Consider the following 23323-nt stretch of genomic DNA (forward strand, 5'->3'; position numbering starts at 1 on the left):
AGGACATAAAACAAAGAAGAATGATATCATAGAAATCAAGAGAAGGAAGTTTTGAGAAAGAGGAGAGTCAGAAAAAAAAAAAAAATGTTCATTGGACCTGGCATGAAAAAGATCATCAGAAATTTTAAGAGAAACATAAGTAGAGCCATAGGGCAGAAGAAAGACAGCACAAGATAGAAGAGTAAATAAGAGGCAGGAAAGAAAAGTTCAGGTTAAAAATGGCAGGAAAGCATGGAAATATATAGGGTACTGAAGGTCTTGATGATATGTAAAAATGAATCAGTTTAGTGTTAGTAAGGAAGTGTGAAGACTGAAAGGACAAGTTAGAGTTACATGGTGGGATGTTGTCACATAAGTTTCCAGAAGTAAAACAATCTTGGTCATACTCAGGTCCAGCCTAACAAGAGGGTGCTGGGCAGAACTGGACATAAAAGTCACCAAACTAAAGGAATTATAAAGGCAGTGTCTGGAACAGGGTGTTCGCTGGGCAAAGAATGTGAAAACAATGATACTAGCATCTGGGATTAAAATAAAATAAAATAAAAAGAATAGAAACTCCCATCCAAACCCTCCATAACTGTGGAGGAATCACCAAAGGTCAAAACACAGTGACAAGAAAAAAGCAAAGGCTGTAACAAATAACATATGCCTCAAATAAAGGGAAATATAATGGTGTATAATTTGTAAGAAGAGGGACAACACATTTCCAAACCTGTGATATATGAGGAGTAGTATGAAAATTATCAGCTTTTATTCAAAAGATTCTAATGTTACAGTTTGGTTCCTATTCAAATTAACGAATGGATGAACTCTCTTTGAAAAAACTGAAAGTGTTGGAAAATTTATTTGTAAGGGTGCATGCATACCAGTAGGCTTAGAAGAAAGGATTAGCAGAGAGTGGCATGCCTGGACCATTAAAGAAACAGAGTATGAGGATAAGACAGAAAGAGTACAGATGAATAAACATATTCTCAGAAAATTATATTGTCAAACATTGTAGTAACTAGAAATAAAGTTGTCAAAAGAAAATTCCCGTCAACTTTTATATCAGATTTTATTTTAATAGCAAATATATAAGCTTTGCCAGAAAAAGAACCTTGGGACTCAGGAGGAAGTTAATTAGCTTGAAGATTACAAATGGAATTTGGGTTAAATTTTATCCAAGTACAAATATGGTTCATGATTTGTCACCCAGTCTAATATTCAGGAGACGTTGCTCAGGGTTCCAAGCAAAACATTTCATTTGTTTGTTTGGGGGTGGGGTTTGCAAAGATGAACTCCGAATGGAGAGGGTGCTTCCAGTAGGCATGGGCCCCATGAAGGAGAGTCAGCACACATGTGTTCTACTCAGAACAAGGACCATTCACAGGCAGTAGAGGCTTATCATTCAGAATTTGCCAAGCATTTATTATTTTCAAGTATGAGTACAATACGATGTAGAAGAGACTTGGAGTCTAGTTGTAGAAACTGGAGATATTTAAAAAATGACAACTCAAGGGAGTAGTTATAAAAATGAAATAAAATAATAAGCACAAAATCTTAGACTAGGAAGAAAGCTCAACAGTGAGGAAGAGGCAAGAGGAAGATCAGGAAGTTAAGAATTAGCTATAACCTCGAGATACTATACAACCCTGTTGTGTGTCAAACACTTTACACAAATTATCTCTTCAAAGAGAAGACTTGACTTACACATCAAGTAACAGGTAGTGAGTAAATAAACTGTGAAGAGAGGAAAAGAAACGTTTCCTTTGAAGGTTTTCTACACATATATTTAATTTATATTTTGATTATTGGACCACACATATTTATCTAAACAATTAATACTAATGAATTATCTTTGTCATTCCACTCAGTCGATAATCCAATTGCCCAAATAAATGGAATGGACGGGTCAATTTAGTGGAAATAACTGAACTATTTATTACAGCCAATAGGAAGCTAACTAATTAAAAAACTTATTATAGAGATCACACAATGAATTTGATGACTCACAGATAACAGCAAGAAAAGGAATGGGATTATTTTAGAGTATTTTTTTCTTTTAATCAAAAAAAAAAAAAAAAGAGCATTCACTCACTCATGCATTAGGTTTACCAGTGTAATTCCTTGGACATAGTCTTACTAATTCATAGACTGAAAATGGAATAGCTCATCTAGAAGTACAGGATTAAAACTTTAGATACACTCATACTTTCAAGTACTTTAGTTTTTATAGCCCATCAGTTACATTTTATAGAGGCAATAAACATAAACAAAACTTTTTTATTAAAAGCACATAAATTTCAACTCTATTGAATTATTAATGATAAAATTAGCAGGCCTAGTGTGATGATTCATGACTGCAATCCCAGAACTTTGGGAGGCCAAAGTGGCAGATCTCTTGAGCTCCTTGAATTGAGGAGTTTGAGACCAGTCTGCACAACATGGCAAAACCCCATCTCTATTAAAAAAAATACAAAACATTATCCAGGCATGGTGGTGAGTGCCTGTGGTCCCAGCTACTCGGGAGGCTGAGACAGGAGGATCACTTGAGCCTGGGTGGCACAGATTGCAGTGAGCTGAGATTCTGCTGCTACACTCCAGCCTGGGTGATGGAGTTAGACTCTGTCTCAAAATAAAGAAATTAATTAATTAATATACATATAATTAGCAGATTAATAAAGCCGTTCACTTCTTTTCTTGCTACTAAATTCCCCATTTTGTTGTTTTATTTAAAATCTCATGGGGTTTTTAAACTCTTGATTTAAAGTTTTAAAACTGTCAGTAATATTATTAAGAATTCAATCATTTGGGGGCAAATTTGTTTGATACTAGTCATCTGATAATCTAGACATCCCCTGCTGCTAGAATAATAAGAATTCTTACATGCATTGTTATTCATTTCTGTTATCATTAATAAGAGTACCTGATTTATCACTGAGTCACTTTCTTACTCTGCTATTGGCAAAGCCAATATCAAACCACCTTTTCTACTATGAAACATGAATAGAAAGAAATAGTTGGAGAAGAATAATTTAGAGGCTACCAACATTAAAAAAAAAACAACCCTAAGTGGTACAACTTACAATCTCTTCCACCATATCTTACCATTACAAACTATATATTATTCATGTTCCTCCCCTGAGCTCTTATTGTATTGATAAAATGTGTCCACATTGAATAATAATAACAGTATTTAATAAGTGTTAATAGGAGAACAGAACTCTTGTTTTCCACAAGTATGAGAGAAAAACATTTGACTTGAAGCTTGACTCTCTAAAACTCAATTAGCATAATATCGTTCAAATGGACTGAGTTTATGAAACGTGAACAGCAATAAACTTCTGCTGTGATGATTCTACTTTCCTCAAAGCAACTTAATGAAATATAGAATATATTCGAATCATGGAAAAAATTTGAATAAAATTTTAACAAGAACTGGCACTTTATACACTTAATGTGTTTTCGAAACTATTTTTTCTAAATCATAAAATATCAAATAACAACATATTGATGACTTCTAAAGACCAAGAAGGTATCATTTAGCAGAAATTATTACCCAGCACTGAGCTAAGGAATTTTCATAAATTACGTATTACCTACCAACAGCAGTAAAATTATTATCCTCATTTTGCAGATGAGAGCACAGACAACTAGAGAGATTACATGATTGCCCAAGACTACACAATTACTAAATACTGGAAGAGGGACCAAACTCATCAGAAAGAGTTGGTTAAGACTTTATGCCCTTAACAGCTCTAACATAATGGCATTAAAGAAGCATATGACCTTTAACGTATATTATTTAATTGCTACCAAAGTAATAATACCAGAATTCACAAAGTATTATCATTTAATAACATTCCATATAATTATTCAGATTGCTGTGTATCATGTCCTAATTTCAGAGTCCTGGTTTAGATATAAGGCTATAAGATTTGGCTTTGTAGACTTTGATTACAATAATTTATAGACATAAGTTTATGTAAGCACTCAATAGAAAAAAAAATTACTTCCCTTTTAAACTTAAATCTTCTATTTTAATGAAAAAGAAGTATCAAAAATAACCCATAGAGTATGTAACCCAAACTCTTTGATATTTGCTTTTAGAATTAAATAGACTACACAATGGCATGGGTAGGAGTAACATGATGAAAAGTAAAATAAAAGTCCACTGCAAAATTAAGACAGTTCAAATTTTCCTGTTTAAATACTGACATGCTCCACTGCTCCCAAATATCTAATTAATTTGAGAGAAAATTTTATTCATCTTTTCAAAAATGGTAACACTCTCTAGCTCAATGCCTGCCTGATTCTTGCCTCGATAAGATAGTGTGGAAAAATTACAATAACTGTAATCAATACTTTAAAAAACCTTTTCTATCGGCTGAGGCAAGGTAAGGGGCAAATTCTCGTTTACTATTAACCCGAACCGCTATTTCAAGAGGGAGTGGCTTTTGAATATCTCAAATCTTTCAGTTCAACTTCTGCAGGTTATTTGAACATGCTATTAGTAGCGTCGGCAGTCCATGAACATTTGATTTGTAATATTTGACTGAAAAGTGATATTCTGTAGCACTGAATGTGGATTAAATAGACGGAAAAAAAAAAAAAGGAAATCAACCGTTTAAAGCAAAACCTTTTGCCCTAATGCCCCGGTGCAGTACACCACAAATGTGATGATTTACTTAAAATAATAAAAACATGAATAGTATCTATTTTTATCATTAGGTTCTCCAAGAGGGCAATGTCAAAGTGTGATTTATTAATCTTTTTCCTTTACTTTTCTTACTAGCACACAGCAAAACAAAGATTTTATTAGCAAAACAAAAACTGTCTTATTGCAAACATTCTGTTGAGATTTTTAAAAAGCAGTCACTTTTATTGTTATTCTTAATACATAAGCTGTGTAAATTTCCTTGTTTGTCTTTGTTTTGCCAATGATACAAATCTACAACGATACAATTGTATACCCAGAAAGTACAAAGGACTAATATAGTTTTCTCTAATCAATTATGTTAGAAACTTACATTTTACAATGATTTATAAAAGTTGTATAGTTATGGGCAGCAATTAATTTTTACCAAGAAACAATAATACATAGACTACTACTTGTATATAGGAATGAAATCATATTTCTAGGGTAATGATATGGAAGTATGCATTAAACACCATAAAATAGAAATGTTCATACTCTTATTCCTCAACAGAGTAATTTCATATTTAAGAATTTATTTTAGTAAATCATCAGTGAGGCCCCCCAAAAGCCTATATATATTTAAAGACAAGAATGTAAAATATGAACATGGAAGCAGCCTAAATATCTAACAACACCCAATTAAATAAACATGATATATTCATATTATAGAATATTATACTATCAAAAGTAATCTTGTTTAGGAATCTACTTAGAAATACATGTCACAAAACAACGGATTTAAGTAGGTTTACATAAAATATGTTAAGTGAAAACATCAGTTGATATAACTGTATCTTCTATGGTATAACTCCACTTGTATAAACATAATCCTTAAAGTCACTATACATAAAAAACAGCATGTGTGTGTGTGCGCACGTGTGAATAGTCAAAGTATTTTACATGTTCTTCTTTTAACAATTCCACACATTAAAATGTACCAACTATACATTTTTAAGTGTTCTTGAAAGAATTTAACATAGTATTTGTAGTCTAGAGGTGTTGGCATTAAATGTTCAAAATGTATTTTTAAAATAAAATAATAAAATTATTTGAATAGTTTCTTAGCAAATAATATTGTAAGTTTAAGCATAACATGTTTCCTTATTTTTCCATTCTGAAACCATCTCTCTTTGGGGAGTTTACCAAACCAAAAACCAATCCGTCTGATACCAGACCCTTCATAATCAATCTAATAAGTTGTTCCATTTCTTATAAAAGTATACAACATGAGTATGTGTATTTGTGACATTTATTCATTAACTCTGATTATATGTGACCTACTATTCCACAGTCTTGATATTCTTGGCTGTCTGTAGGTGTTTTGAATACACTGAATTGTCCCTTTCATTCATTCTGTCAGTTATTGAACCTACTGTCTATCATACTCATCCCATTTCATTAAGAGTTATTCAATTTATGCATATAGATTTCTAAATCAATTTTTACTAAGTATTATCTACAGTGTACTCCTAAACCTTCTAAATGCTACTTTTTAAACAGAGTGACTCTGATTTTCCTCTTGCTTTCTTCATTCCAACACCAGAGAACCATTTTTGTAGCCATTGTTGTTTTAAAAATAGTGTGTAGAGTACATACACTATACAGGTTTTAGCTACACTAAAAGCCAAGACTTTACCACTACATAGTATATCCCTGTAACAAAACTGCACTTGTATCCCTTAAATTTACACAAATAAAAAATAAATACAAAGTAAACACACTGTGACCTTCTAGTCTTTGGGAAATCACCAAAATGTTAAAGGACATATTGAAAGGAATAAAGCCAAGAATGCTGCTACTTGTCAATCTTTACTTTTCCCACACTTTTGACCGAGTATAGCTCTTCCTCACACAAGGCATTTAAAATATGCCAAGTGAGCAAAAATACAAAAGGGTGAGGGTAAAAAAGAACTGTATAGAAATCCCACGTTTGCCACAAGTGATCAACAGATGCCAGCCACTGACAGATAATATTTGTTAACAAGCAGAACAGATTCCAATTATGAGATGGCTTGTTATAAGAAAGATAAATAGTGTAACGGTCACTGCAGTGGAGGCCAGGTTTCAGGTGACAGCCCCAAGCCTGCACTCCTCCAGAGCCTTGCTTTCCTGCTTCCTCACAGACCCTGGCACTACCCTCGTTCTTTTCTTCACTGTCCTTCCAGATAATGTAGGACATGCTCCTCCAGGTGAAAACGACTTTTTGGTGATGAGCTGGGGGTGGGCAAGGGCTCCATCACTCACAAAATCCTGATGGTTGATCTACTTTAAAATTTTAAGTAAAACAAACCACCTGTTCCTAAATTGATATTTTTCACGTTACTTGGCAGTAAAATCGAGTTCACCTCAACCACAACTCATAGGTATGTTGTCTTCCTTATTGATATGGTTGAGATGTTACACCACCTCCAAATCTTATGTTGAAAGGAGATCTCAGGCCAGGTGCAGTGGCTCACGCCTGTAATCCCAGTACTTTGGGAGGATGAGGCGGGTGGATCACTTGAAGCCAGGAATTCAAGACCAGCCTGGGCAACATGGCGAAACCCTGTCTCTACAAAAAGATACAAAAAATTAGCCAGGTGTAGTGGCATGCACCTGTACTCCCAGCTACTCTGGAGGCTGAGGCATGGAGACAGAAAGTAGAACAATGTTTAGTAGATGCTGGGAGGATAGTGTGGGGGTGTTGGGAGAGGAGGTGGGGATGGTTAATGGGTAACAAAAGTAAAAAAGAAATGTATATATTTATATATATATAATGTTATTCTTTCTTTCTAACTGTATATTTATATATTTATATTTAGAGCACATATTAATATATAACTTTCTAACTATATATAAATATATAAATGTATTTATATAGTTATAATTTTATATATAGTTAGTTATATATTAATATGTGTGCTATCAAATGCTTTCTAACCATATATACAGTTATAAATACATATATGTATATATATACATACATATAAGATACATATCTATGTATATACACATATAAAAATATATATTTAAAAATACATAGAGAGAGAGTCAGAAAGAATGAATAAGACCTAGTATTTGATAACACAAGAGGGAGTCTACAGTCAATAATAATTTAAATGTACTTTTATTTTTTATTTTTTTATTTCTACAAAATAATTTATATTAAATTAAATAAAAATTATTTTAAGATAATTTAATAAATTAATTTAATAAAATAATTTTTATTTCTATAAAATTTGGGGGGAACAGGTGGTATTTGGCTACATGAGTAAGTTCTTTAGTGGCGATTTGTGAGATTTTGGTGCACACATCACCCGAGTACTATACACTGAACCTAATTTGTAGTCTTTTATCCCTCACCCCCCTCCCACCCTTTCCTGCCAAGTCACCAAAGTCCGTTGTATCATTCTTATGCCTTTGCATCCTCATAGCTTAGCTCCCACATATGAGTGAGAACCTATGATGTTTGGTTTTGCATTCCTGAGTTACTTCACTTAGAATAATAGTCTCTAATTCCATCCAGGTTGCTGCAAATGCCATTAATTCATTCTTTTTTATGGCTGAGTAGTATTCCATCATATATACATATACATATATATATATAAAATATATATATATTTTCTTTTTCCACTCTTTGATTGATGGGCATTTGGGCTGATTCCAATTTTTTTTTCAATTGTGAGTTGTGCTGCTATGAACATGCATGTGCAAGTATTTTTTTGTATAATGACTTTTCTTCCTCTGGGTAGATACCCAGTAGTGGGATTGGTTTTAAAAATAACTAAAAGTGTATAATAGGATTTTTTTGTAACACAAAGGATAAATGCTTGGGGGGATGGATACCCCATTTTCCATGATGTGATTATTACACATTGCATGCCTGTATCCAAACATCTTATGAACCCCCAAAATAGGTACACCTACCATGTACCCACAAAAATTAAAAATTTAAATGTAACAAAAAAATCCCACAAAAGATCTGACTTTGTACACATATAATAATAGGAATGTACATGTTTTTGAATAACGTACCTTCTATTTGAATTTTTAGAACATGTTGTTTAGATAATGGTCACAGATGTATTCCACATACTTTTTATTCTTCAAGAAAATCACTCTTTATTCATACTAACACTGCAAAACTAAACAGACCCTAAACTATTATAAGCACTGTTTCTCAATAAGGAAAAGAAAAAGATTTTTACAGAAGACCAACACACACACACACACACACACACACACACGAATTCAATACCGTTCATCTCAACTCTGTATTACTATCATTACCTATGTGAGTATGAGATGGAGTTGATAATTTACAACACCTCCACATGTCCCTTGGACAATGGCACTGCTGGCTGTCAAGCAGATTGATGGTTTTCACTGAGCAATTCCCTATGTAAATTTCAGAATTCACTTTAACAGTCATTTGAACTGTCACAGTATGAATTATGGACTGAAGCACATTCTGCTTTGCTATTTCCACAGAAAAGCTCCTTGTGAATATTAAATTAGATGGGGAGAAGACATTTTCAAGTCAAATACCTTAAACTATGATACCTAGGCTTAGAATCAACATTGAAAACTATTTTGTTTCTAAGGGGGATATGAATTTTAATTCAAATGACTCATTTTTATTATAATAACGTACATATGTATATATGTGGTGGCCTATATATTCATAGCTGTGACTTCTTTTTCTTTTGGCAATATCTTCTTTATACTGCAGAACTAAAATTCTTGGACTATTTGTGTTAAATAATGTAGGAGGATCCAAAACGAATTAAATACCTGGTTTTACCCCTAGAAAGTTATGTTACACCTTCAAAAATATAAGCATAATTATAAAACAAAATAATGGCATGTAGAATATATGGATTAATTGGAGTGATTTCAAAATGTCATTAGTAACTCTGGCACTGCATCCAACTTAGAGTCTGGTAATGAAAAAGGGGGTGACATGATACCAGATAGCCTCAGATCATGGTATGACACAAGCAAAAAGCAGACATCAGCTTGTGAAAAGAGAGATGATTTCTGTGAAAAAATACACAGATCAAATTTCAAAAATCATTTTAGGAAGAAAAGTCGATTAATAAAGAGCTTTGAATGTTGAGCTTAGCAGTTTAAATTTCAAATAATAGCATTAATGACATACCATAGGTCTTTAAATGTGAATATGACATGGTAAAATCATGTTTAAGAAGACTATGATGAAAATGCGTAGGTTGACTGAGGCTTGAGTTAAGCATTGAAGACTACCTTAGATAGGGTGCATAAAACAGACCTGGAATAAAGAGCTACGCTGGCAAGCGCTGTAGTAATTTAAATAAGATAGAATGAAACTGTACCAAGAAACAATAGGCAGAGCTCAATACCTAATTGAGGAAGGAATTTGAAAAAATAGTACAAATCTACTGTAAGTTTTTGAAATGGAGAATTGAAATAATTATATTGATATTAAGGAATTGATAGTAATGAATTAATGATATTAATTCACTATAAGTGAAATAATTATGGTGATATTAAAGGTGATAGATAAATTAAAAAGCTGCACTAGTTTGAGGTTATTCATATGATATGAATTACTTAGCAACCAGAAGTTGGCTATAATAGTCATGCACTTCATATATATCTCTATCTATGTACGTATAAACAGTCATTCCTTGGTTGGTTCCAGGACCCCTGGGGATACTAAAAACCACAAATGCTCAAGTCTTTGATATAAATGACATAACGTTTGCACATAACTTAATCATACCCTCCCAACAAGTATAAATCTAGATTACTTATAATAACTAGCACAATGTAAATGCTACATAAATAGTTGTAATACTATACTGGCTTTTCATTCGTATTTTTATAGTAGGTTTTTAATTTTTATTTTTATTTCAATAAGTTTTTGGGGTACAGGTGGTTTTTGGTTATGGGGATAAGTGTTTTAGTGGTGATTTCTGAGATTTTAGTGCACCCATCACCTGAGCAGTGTACACTGTACAAAATATATAGTCTTCTATTCCCCACCCTCCCTCCCAACCTTCCCCCCATGTCTCCAAAGTCCATTATATCCCTCTTAGGGCTTTGCATCCTCATAGATTAGCTTCCACTTGTAAGTGAGAACAAATGGTGTTTGGTTTTCCATTCCTGAGTTATTTCACTTAGAATAATGGCCTCCAGCTCCATCCAATTTGCTCCAAAAGACATTATTATTTTGTTCATTGTTATGGCTGAGTTGTATTCCATGGGGGGGTGTGTGTGTGTGTGTATATATACATGTATATATACGTATGTATATATGTATATATACACACACACACATATATATATATAAGTGTGTATCATTTTCTTTATCCAGTTGTTGGTTGATGGGCACTTAGGTCAGTTCCATATATCTGCAACTGCAAGTAGTGCTCCTATAAATATGCATGTGCATGTGTCGTTTTCAAACACATAGTGACTTCTTTTCCTTTGAGTAGGTACCCAGTAGTGCGATTGCTAAATCAAATAGTAGTTCAAGTTTTAGTTTTTCAAGGAATCTCCATACTGTTTTCCACAGTGGTTGTACTAATTTACATTCCCACCAGCAGTGTAAAAGTGGTCCCTTTTCACCACATCCATGCCAACATTTATTGTTTTTTGACTTCATAATCATGGTCATTCTTGTGGTAGTACGGTGGTATCACATTGTGGTTTTAATTTGCATTTCTCTCATAATTAGTGATGTTGAGCATTTTTTCATGTGTATTGGCTATTTGTGTGTCTTGTTTTGAGATTTGTCTATTCATGTCCTTTGCCCACTTTTTGATGGGATTATTTGTTTTTTAAAAATAATTTCCCTCCATGAATGGTTAAATCCACAGATGCAAAACCCATGGCTATGAGAAGGATGGCTGTATAGGGCTATATTAATAACCAAATTCAAGATTCTTACAAAATCTTGACTTTTTATTTATTTATTTTGTTTGTTTGTTTGTTTGTTTGAGACAAGGTCTTGTGCTGGAGTGCAACTGTGTGATCACGGCTCACTGCAGCCTCAATCCTCCCAAGCTGAAGCAATCCTCCTAGGTCAGCCTCCCGAGTAGCTGGGATTAGAGCACATACCACCACACCTGGCTAATGTTTTGTCCATTTTTAGTGATGGGGTTTTGCCATTTTTCCCAGTCTGATCTAGAATTCCTGGGCTCAAGCAATCTGTTGCCTTGGCTTCCCAGAGTGCTGGGATAACAGGCATGAGCCACCCCACCCAGCCCTTACAAAGTCTTAATAGAACATTAAATTGTATATTTACTTTGGACACCAGTGGAAAAAGAAAATAAATTAATTAGTACAATATAGGTAAAAAGGAGAGAATAAACATAATTCAGGCTTGTGTTTTGGTTAGAATCCTAGTATGTTCTCCACCAAAGAACAGCCATTCTATTATAGTATCTATTGACTACATTTACATATCAGGTTCTCAACAAAGAATGTAACTTCTGCCAGGCGCCGTGGCTCAGGCCTGTAATCCCAGCACTTTGGGAGGCCAAGGCGGGCAGATCACGAGGTCAGGAGATCGAGACCATCCAGGCTAACACGGTGAAACCCCATCTCTACTAAAAATACAAAGAATTAGCCAGGCGTGGTGGCGGGGGCCAGTAGTCCCAGCCATTGGGGAGGCTGAGGCAGGAGAATGGCGTGAACCCGGGAGGCGGAGCTTGCAGTGAGCCAAGATGGCGCGACTGCACTCCAGCCTGGGCCACAGAGGGAGACTCTGCCCTTCTCCCCCCCCCCAAAAAAGGAATGTAACTTTGTAACTTCAATCTCTTTGCATTCTTTTTTATTAATCAAAGCCACCTACACTTAAAAAAGAAAAAAAAAAGATTTTTAAGGAAGGTTAAAAACTTTTTTAAGGAAGATTAAAAGGTTCTTAAGGAAGATTGAAAGACTGAGCAGTGTACACTGTACACAATATATCAATAATATAATCAATCAGTAACCTCATGTACTTTTTTTTTTTTTAATTGTCCTATAGGATATACCTGAAATACAGTACTGGGTGTGTCCTGTAGATCTACTTTAAGAGAATAATTCTCTCTAGTTATATCAGCACCAGGGAGTGAGAATGTTATGAGTCTTATGAAACTTGCTATTTCATGATAGGAGAGTGGATAAGAATACTGTACACTAACCAAAGATCCACAGGATAAATTTGCTTTAAATTTGAGCCCCAAGGAAAGCTGTGTTTCTTCTGAACTACTAGTTCATTCCTCGTCTTATGCGACTGGTCATGCCCTTGTCTTTGCTCTGGCTAACTTTGCAACCCATCTCCAGTAAATACATACAAATTCATGGAAGTCATACTATGAACCTACATACACCTAACTTGGTTTTTTTCCTTATTATCTTTTCATTCTGTTGTACTTTCTATTTATTCTGTGCTATTGCATGAATTTCTGTGAACCACTGCAAATCTTCACAACAGGCAGAACATACTAATAAGTAGGCCTAAGTGTTAAGCCCTAAATCAAGTAACTTCACCTTATGATATGTAAATTTCATAACATTCCTGCATAGTGTTTTCGTTATCACCAGTACAGTGTTGAGAAAAAAATCAATTTCACACTGGTACAAATACTTCAGGAGATAGAAGCATAAACAGGAAATCCTAAAGTCCTACTGAGAAAAACATTGAAAAAGAAACCTAGCTATAAAATAATAATAATAATTGTGGATTAACTAAAGTAGCAAAGAAATGAATGACCCTGGCCAAAACATTCAAAATGGACATTTTAAAACAGTAAGTTAACTGTTTGATCTTACATGATGCCTTTTAGATTGATATATGCTCATGATTCATTTATCATTCATTTGCTTTTTCATATTAACGATTCTGCTAAGCAACTGTTTTTATTTTGTTCCTGGGATACTAATTACCTTTACCCAATTTCAATCAATCAATCAATAATAATCTATACTCCCATACACACATAAATAAAACCGTTGCCTTAGTTTGTTTTGCTAATTTTCCATTTCATTCTACTTTCTCCAGACTGTCAGAAGAACCATGCTGTATATGTAGAGGGAAAAGGGGTTTTTCTTTCAGAAAGTATGACCAACTTCAAAAATTCCCTAACACTTATTTTAATCAAATCATTGTAACACCGGCCTATGGAGATGCAAGAGGTGTGTGATTTTTCTGACTTCAAAAGCCTTTAAATTTGTTTGAATTTTGTTCTTCCTATTATTTAAATAGCATTAAATCACATTTGTGTATGTTGTAAGCATTGTGAATGGGCATAATAATTAGATTCTAGTTACCTCTTACAAGTTATGTGACTTCGAACAAGTTATATATTTCTGTACCTTGGTTGATTCATTTGTAAAATGGGAAAAATAACAATTTCTCAGAATTGGTATAAAGATTAAATAAAGTAATACATGTAACTGCTTAGAAAAAATGTTTGACATATGCTAAGTACTTGGTAAATGTTCTCTGATGTTACGATAAATACTATATTCAATATGATCATACATTTTCACCTTATCTTTTGCATTTTTATTGGAAATGGATGAAATAGCACATAAACTCTTGTGAGCAGAGAAAGGTAAGAAATAGAAACAAAATACTGACAGCTTCCATCTATAATTTGCCAATGTAATCACCACATAGTGTGGCAGTGACGGAAGTCGTTACCATCACTCCTTAACGGAACCTGTGCAGCTTGCTGATCACCCTATCTGATCCCTAGGGGACAGAGTAGTATTTCAATTTTTGACAGACTTGTCCATTATTAAACTAGACATCTGGCCCCCGTTGTTAACAACTAGTTGTTTGTAATATGTGGACAGTCTACAAGTTTTCCCACAGGGAGTTAAATGAGGTCCAAATGTGTTAATCCGCTTTTATCCCTATTCACACAGTGGTTTACAAGATGGCTAAGTGTGCCCTTGTAATAACAATTCATCATTATGATTCCATGTAAGTCCAGTGCAAGAAAGCCAAGAACAACCAGCTCGCTGTTTCTTAGATTTACAGTTTTCTGGCTTTATATGCAAAGTCTATTTCTTACCCATATTTATATACTGTGAAAATTGGAAGTAATACAATTCTGAATTCAAGGAATGCATACACAGAGGGATATGGTTCTCACCCTTTAAGGCTGTGGCATGATTGCAGTAGTGCTGAGACTACTGAAACACTGATTGGAAGGGAGGTACAGCTGAGACTTTAAAGAGGAAAGAGGTCAAAGAGTTGGAGATGTGTCCCCTACACATCAGCCATGCTTGACAATTGGGTTCTGTTTCGGTTTTCCTTCACTGCTTCTATTTGTCAGAAAAGACTTAAGATCAATACGTCCAATCCAAGGCAAAATTGTGGAAGACATCTCACTGTCCTTGGTCTCCCTCTTTTGCTGATTATCTTCTGCCTCACATCCAAGAGCATATTTTTCCCTATTTCTTTCAGGCAACTAGGGCTTTCCAGGTTCTCACCTCTTTACCTCCAAACTCCAAAGCCATTTCCACTTCCCAGTCAAGAAAGACAAGTAAGTCTAATATCACTGGTGAACTAATTTATTTCATTTATATTAATGATTTATTTTTTCAAGTATGTACAGTGGTTCCTCCTTAATTTGAAAATATACTACATATAAGACTTTATGTATGAGTTAGCTTGTTCTAGCTGTACCTAGTTGTTAAGGAGTCAGGGTCAGAAATTTCTAATTCACTCCTCTGCTTTTATATGACCAGCTACAGAAAATCCAATGTCATTTCACGGTGTTTTCTGGCCTCCATGGAGCCTAGTTTTCTATTCATCTGCTGCAAGCATGTACATGATCACTCTTCTACATGAGAGGTATGCAATGAAATATCCCAGTGGTTTAGGGTCCTCCAATACCCAGGTGCTGGGACAAATTGTGAGCCCAAATACACATAAACAAAGCTGTAAGCTGGAGAGATGGGGTAGTTTGCTGCAAGGCATGCAAAGGAACCTCAGCTGCTAAGAGCACAAAGTTTTCGTTTTTATTACATGAGTGTTTAAGAAAACTACAGTGACAAAACACATAATATCAGAAAAGTTGTCACTATCAGTGATTGTTTTAGTCAATAAAAAACTAATGATGAAGTTTGGTTGACAAAGTAAAACATGGTTATCAGGTGTGGTGAATTTCTTGGTTTCTATGTTCTGGAGCACAATAATAGTAATACATATATATTAGATATCCATACTTGATATGGATTACATTGCATGTTTGACAGAGTAACAGTGTTCTATATTTTATTTAATGGCAAGAGTAAAACAGTATCTATGCTCAATATTGACAATTTGTTTATTCATAAAGTGTGATCATTTGCTGATACCTTTAAACTTTCACACACCACCACCACTTCTACTTCTGAAGAAGTTTCTGGCCCTGCGTATCCATCTCTACTCTACATAAGCAGAAAACTCAAGATGAGAAGGGACTTAAAAGTTCCCCACCACCTTCACTTGCATCCTACCGTCTACAACCCCACCCAACCAATTTTGACTTTGTGCTGAGTATGAAATTGTGTCAGTGCTCCAGGCCCACCCTTCTCTTCTGTAAGTGATTTTCTACATAGCTATGGATGGCTTCAGTAACAAGTCACATGTAAGGCCCAGTTTGGTCTCTTGAACTCCAGACCCATACTTCCAAATGCCTCCTGACTTTCCTCAGTTCCTTGAAAATGCCTTGCTCTCTTCCGACACTGGCCTTTTAGGCAAGCTGCTCCTTAGCCTGAAATACTCTTTTCCCATTTAATCTACCAGCATCTTCTCATCCTTAGACCTCGATCTCAACACAGGTTTTTTTGAAAACTTTCCCCAGACCACCATTTGATCTGCCAGACTAGACTCATCTTCCATCATGCTCTCTCATAAAATTGTGCAATTCTCCTTTATAGCGTAGCACAACTGTAATTAAGTTCGTGTATGTATTTTTAAATCTAATATGGTTTCCACTACTGTAAAATCATTTACATCTGAACTAGGTCTGTTTTGTTCACAATTTTATCCCTAGTGCTTAGTGTGCTTCTTGATAATTAGTAGGTGTTTAATGTCTGTGAAAGAATGATGCCAATGTTGTTAACGGTTTCTGCAGGCTATCATTTAAATTTTGAAATGATAAAGACCAATATATCCACATCTGTCAGAAGTTTCTGTAGGGAGATGTTATTTAGCAAAAACATAACTAGCTCTACTGATACAGTGGTTATTTTAATCCGCTTATAATGATGGTGTTTCACCAATTTTATTTTATTTATTTATTTATTTATTTTGTTTATTTATTTATTTTTTTTTTTTTTTGAGACAGAGTCTCGCTCTGTCGCCCACGCTGGAGTGCAGTGGCGCGATCTCGGCTCACTGCAAGCTCCGCCTCCCGGGTTCACGCCATTCTCCTGCCTCAGCCTCCTGAGTAGCTGGGACTACAGGCGCCCGCCACCGCGCCCGGCTACTTTTTTGTATTTTTAGTAGAGACGGGGTTTCACCGTGGTCTGGATCTCCTGACCTTGTGATCCGCCCACCTCGGCCTCCGAAAGTGCTGGGATTACAGGCGTGAGCCACCGCGCCCGGCCAGTTTCACCAATTTTATAGCCATCATACCAATTCTCTGACCCTGTATGTTAGCCTACTTCATTTTTTTTTTTTCAGAATTGCCACATAAGATCACAAAGCAATATAAAAGATAAATTGCCCCATACTGCATTTTTATTCCTAAATATTTTATCTAAAAGTCTTATTTCTTTGGTAATATGTCTGACATTCATATCCATCCTAATTTCAAAAAGAAGTTGAGCAGATGACTATAATATATTGTTATCAATGTGGACACAGTTTATCCTATTCACTATCTCACAATGTTTAGATAGATGTCTGTTACTTAAATTACAACTCAATTGCTAATGATTAAGATCCTGTGAAAAGAGTTTTTTTCCTATGACCCATAAAAAAAAAATCCCATATCCAATCAAGGATTGTCAAAGATTAAAAATAATTGTCTTTCTGGATAATTATTTATTGTTTTGATTGCTTTTGCAGAGAAAATTTTAATTATAAATTTAAAACTCAGAAAAAAGACATCTTGATGAAGGATACTGCTCAACATTAAATATTGCTCAGAAAAGGCCAACTTAACTTAATTTCAAATTATAAGTATATAAGGCAACTGATTACCATTTCACTGTAAAAAATATTGCTTTTTGCTCTATTTTCTAAAGATAACTTAGACAAGCATGGTGCTTAATAAATAATATGACATAGGCAATACATGAATACTCTAATAAAAACAGATGAACCATCAATGATAAAATGATTGATTGCTATGATCTCAATGTTAGTGTCCCCATGAAATTCATATATTGGAACATAATACCGGATGTGACAGTATTCAGAAGTGGAACCCCGGGGAAGCGATTAAGTCACTCACAGAAGTACTGCTAATATATAACCAAGTACAGAAAGTGGATATATGATAGCTGTTAACTTGAATCAGACTTTAAAAACAAAGTGTCAGTAATTTGAAAAGTCACATTTCAATTTTATTTATAAGAGTTGGTCAAAAGAAAAGAACTCTGTGTGTTTTATATAAAATATTGATGTCTGAATTCTTAGTAGTGACTGAAAAACAATAATTATTAAGTAATACACTTTTCTCTGCATTTTATATATTATCCTATATATATTCAAAGTCTGTTTTTTATATCATTACCTGTTTAAGTTTCTAATTTTCTATTGTGGATTTTTTCATAATATAGTCGATACTGATAAGAAACACAGGATTGTCTAAACTCTTCCTAAAGTAAATGCTTAAATCATTTTTGCAGACATTGTATATGCAGAGTTGATGCCACTATCTGATTAAAGAGTAAAAATAATGTGTCATTCATTTTAACGGCACTCAAAAATTTAAAATTGTCTTTACTAACCTGAACTTAAAATTCAGAATAAATATTTTATAAGAAATGGCTGCTTTTCAAAACAATATATAATTTATTATGGGGGATAAAATTAGTAATTTGTAAAATGTTTAATATTTCAATTCAAAACCTATTCTCACAACTGAATTTGATTATGTAAAGCAATATATTTTGCAGTTTATATCTAAAATTACACATATTCCAAATGCTGTTGAAATATTTCTCTATTTTTATAAATACCTCTTAAACTGTTAATTGGATTGACTTGTACTGTGTTAAAATCCTTTAACATTTTAACAACTACAATGCATTAGTTGACTTCCTTTAATTACTTCTAAAGGCCACCTATAAAATACAACAGGTATACATGAAATTATTGGATTTGAAACAAGTGACCTGATTTTTGAAAACTAGAATGGTCTTAATTAAATAAATGACTTTCTCTTCTATGGCTACAACTGAGGATTTTCCATTAACAGTAATTGGAATTGTGACAATTTATTCACATTAAGTGCATTGTGTTCCAAAGTTTAAAATTACTAAATCATGATGAAACAGGAGAAGGCTTATATAAGTGTCTGATGACTTTTAAAACCTGTAACTTATCAGTCTTTAACTGCAAGAGAATACCCTAAATCTTTATTGCTTTGTGAATCGTAGAAATATTAAAACAGAAAACAGGTTTGGAGCAGTGGCTCACACCTATAATCCCAGCACTTTGGGAGGCCAAGGCAGGAAGATGGTTTGGTGCCAGGAGTTGAATATTGAATGTTGAATGCCTTGAGCCATCTCTAATATGTGACTTCAACTACTTTATTTTAAAGCAAATGCCGAATATCCTCTCTGCAAATGGTGCAGAATCTTCTTGACAGTCTTAAAATGGAAATTCTATAAGGACATCATCATAACATAAACAATACTGTCAATATTCTGGGGTGAATTAACCTTTTATCATATCTGTGACCTCCTCTAGACTGAGCACTATTTCATATTCCTTTCCATAGTTGTCCCAAAACCTAACTTAATGGGGCTCTGAGATGTAGCAAACATTCAAATATTAGCTGAATGAATACATGGCCATTAAAGACATATCATACAAACCACTTGAATTAGATTTTTGTTTTTTACTCAGGATGTCAAACAAATAAGTGTGCATCATATATACAAAAGACATCCCTACACATAAGCAATATTATCATTTAACAACTCTCAAATTTATTTTGTGGCCTCACAGAAGTAATGTTATCCATGTGCTAAGTTCTCTGCACTGCTGTGTCTAACCCTATTCCCATATGTCCTACTCAGAAAATGATATCAGAGTGCAAATGAGAGAGAAGCAATTATCTAAGGATAGCATTAAGATAATACAAACACATATATATTCATTACATATATTATAACATATTATTCATCACATATATTTGTAATATATGATGCATTACATAACAATATACAATTTTTAGCATATCATATGCGATATTTTATAATACATATATTACAAAAACAATGCAGATCTGTTACATATACACTATATACATTACATGTACATTGTGCCAGTGTATGTGTATGTGTTTATACCTACACAAAAGGTGGCACAATATAAATTTAGGTGACCTACTTATCCAAAGTTGGTTCACAGAAAATCTATGGTACGGAATACATACTTCCTACATCCTAATAGGCCCATCAATATTATGTCTTAACACCCATTTGAGTATCTATGATATGCTTCATTCATTTTCATATGCCAGTCAACTATGACCTAAGATGGAGTTTGAAATTCTTACAGCGAGGAACAAGGTAGAAGTGTTTATATTCCTACATTTGGAACACAATTCCCCCATCATTACAAGGATGTGTCTCTCTAGATCCAGAAGACAGCTATCTTGATTCAGATTCTGCCAGAAGGTAAGCTTGAGATAGGATTGCAGCAGAAGCAGTTTATTTGGGAATTGATCACAAATAAAATACCAGTAGGGGAGAAGAGAGACAGAAGCCAATAAAGCTTTCAGTATTAAGCCAGTTATCACTGCGGGCAAATGGAGCTCAGTCCCTTTGGACACCGTGTAGAATATGCTTCAGAATTATCCAAGCTGAGGAGCAAGGAAGCAAAAGTATTGATTCAGAAATAGTCTATTTACTCAGTGACACTCTAGCTTTTTCTCCAAGCAGGACTTATGTGCACCTGAGGTTGGTAGTGGGGAGAAAACTTCATGCAGGAGGTGTTCAGTGAAAGTTGCTTTGAGAATATGGGCAGAGCACTAAATGTATCTGTTGTTGGAAATGACCTACCTACTCCTACATGAAAGACGGCTTCCTCCTAAACTCTATAGAAATTAAGTCCAAGAAGATAACTGAGTAGAATAAGACTGCTATTCAGGTGTAATTGCAAAGAGGAATTTGTCACCGTAGTATAGACAAGGAAGATGACTTCACCTACCACATATTGGCTTAGGATTTTGAAAAGGAAAAAAAAAAAGGATTGCAAACAGCAAATCAGAAGTGAACAAGGGAACTAACACTTAATGAGCACCTAAACAATGCTAGGTGCTGTAAATTATTCTTATAAATTCAAAGAAATTAAATGAAAAGAACTTAAGAATTTCTTGAGGGATTTGAATAACAATGAGCTGAACTGAAGAGTCATCTTTACACTGGTAAGATATAATATCCAAGACAAGTATTTAATTTACCAAAATTTCAGTTTCTTTGTGCCTAACATAATTACCTGCTATTCAGAGTTTGAGGATTAACTAAGAGAGAACATATCACACAGTTAAAAGAACCTGGGAGAACTTAGTTCCAACTAAATGTTAGTTCTGTACCTCTCCATCCTTCCTCTTGTCACAGTTTTATAAGATAAATAGTATAATTCCCATTATAAAAAATAAGATTGCTGAATCTCATAATGGCTGAATGACTTTCCCAAGGCCACTCAGCTAGTGAAGGAAACAGCCAAGGACTGAAGTCTGGGTTTCTCTGATTCCAAGTATCTTGCCTTCAAAGATTAACAACAAATGGAACCAAAATCAAAAAATAGTTTTCCATGAAGCCACAAAATTAGCCAAGTCCTTAAAAATGGTTGAATGATTGTCTTAAATGTTTAATAATGCATTTTAGTGGCAAATGTGGCCTGCTTTTTAAGTTAAAGTTGGGGTAGCATGACCTTTTAATATAACATAACATTTTAACCATTCTGCAAAACTTTTTTAATATAGCAGTGATCCATTTAGGCAGTGTTCAACTAACCAAAATTCTTAATTACTAAAATATTTCTGCAGCATCCTTAAAAAAATGAGGGCAACCACATGAAAATTAACATATTGGATATGATATTTAAAACAAACAAGCAAGCAACAATACCATCACTATAACCAAAGTATGTGCTTTATGTGTTTAATCTATCTCACACTTTCTCCAAAGAGGATTTCTATTCTATATAATGATCCTGAGGTCTGGAACTAAGTGTACATTCAGTCACTAGGAACACCATGCTACACTTAAAAAGCCATTTAACCAGGCTAATACAGTTTATCTAAATGTCAATTTGTATTACAAATTCACTTAAAAATTATTTTCTTTATCTTCAGTTTACTCAAACATTTTACAAGAATACTGAGAAATTGGTATTACTTCTTTACATTTTTAGCCAATAAGTGTGCTTTTGCCTAAAAGAGATTGAATCAAAATATCCTCTACAAAACATCCATCTCCCTTCAAATTACTAATATGAGACCAAACAAGATGCCCATAATTGATGCTCAAGATAAAATCCTGGGTGTGTAGAGACAGGAGTTGGTATGGGGAGCTGAAAAGGTGGAGAAAAGAAACAGAGTGTATTGGTCAGTGGTGAATGAGAAGCAGATTTTGGATTGGACCAATAATGGGTCTTTTATATAATTAAAATAGAACATCAATACTAAACTAAACTTCAATGAAACATTTCAATTGAGTTAAGAACCTAGTTAGTATATATGTATTATTTTAAAACAAAGAAATGTGGCATGTGATATATGGGATGACTATTCCATCAAATACTAAATTCGCTGAAATACAAAATGTGCTTGAGACAGAAATAGACAGAGGAATTTCAGAAGTTTGTGCAAAGCAGTAGTGCTATAAATAAAACACATGAACAATATTTTGCTAGCAATAAATATTCTAGTTTTGAAACTTACTTGTAATTTTGAGACATATATGCTGTTTCAGTTTAAAAAATATACTAGTTATGAAAAGGTTGTATCATGTTATACAAACACCATTATTCATAATGGTCAGAGTTACCTGTTCAAAGTGAGTATATTCTATTAAAAGGGTTGTCATTTTCACTAACTACCTGTTACATATTTAAACCAATTGTCTACCCAAAACTCCAAATGTTTAAACAGCATAAAATTTCCAGTGGCAAGTAGACATCTACTCAAGACAACACAGACAAGGAGTAGGTAAATAAACTCAGGTGATTTTAAGTTTCTAATGTGCGTTTTCAAACAACTTGCATGCAATTTTGAGTTTGATTAACCACACCTAAGGAAAAAACGCAAATTTTTTGGAACTGATACTGCATACCATTTGGGTGTATTGTACCTCTGATACCAGCCTTATACACATCCTAGAAAAGCATAGATAGACAAAAGAATAAGCACCAAATGAATGCAATAAATACCTTGCAAGAATAAGAAAAGTGTAAAGGAAAGGAGTTCCTTATCTATAGCAACAGTTCTATAGAGTCAAAATGGAGAGACA

At 34.0% G+C, this 23323-nt stretch overlaps 1 protein-coding gene across 8 annotated transcripts in view; it reads right to left on the reverse strand.

The window, feature by feature from the left end:
• Positions 1-23323, reverse strand: part of LOC105484650 (potassium sodium-activated channel subfamily T member 2) — a 402402-nt gene that overhangs the window by 378260 nt on the left and 819 nt on the right. The gene's annotated exons all lie outside the window — the stretch shown is intronic.

This window comes from Macaca nemestrina, chromosome 1 (assembly GCF_043159975.1).
Source record: "Macaca nemestrina isolate mMacNem1 chromosome 1, mMacNem.hap1, whole genome shotgun sequence".
In the NCBI taxonomy this organism is placed as follows: Eukaryota; Metazoa; Chordata; class Mammalia; order Primates; family Cercopithecidae; genus Macaca; species Macaca nemestrina.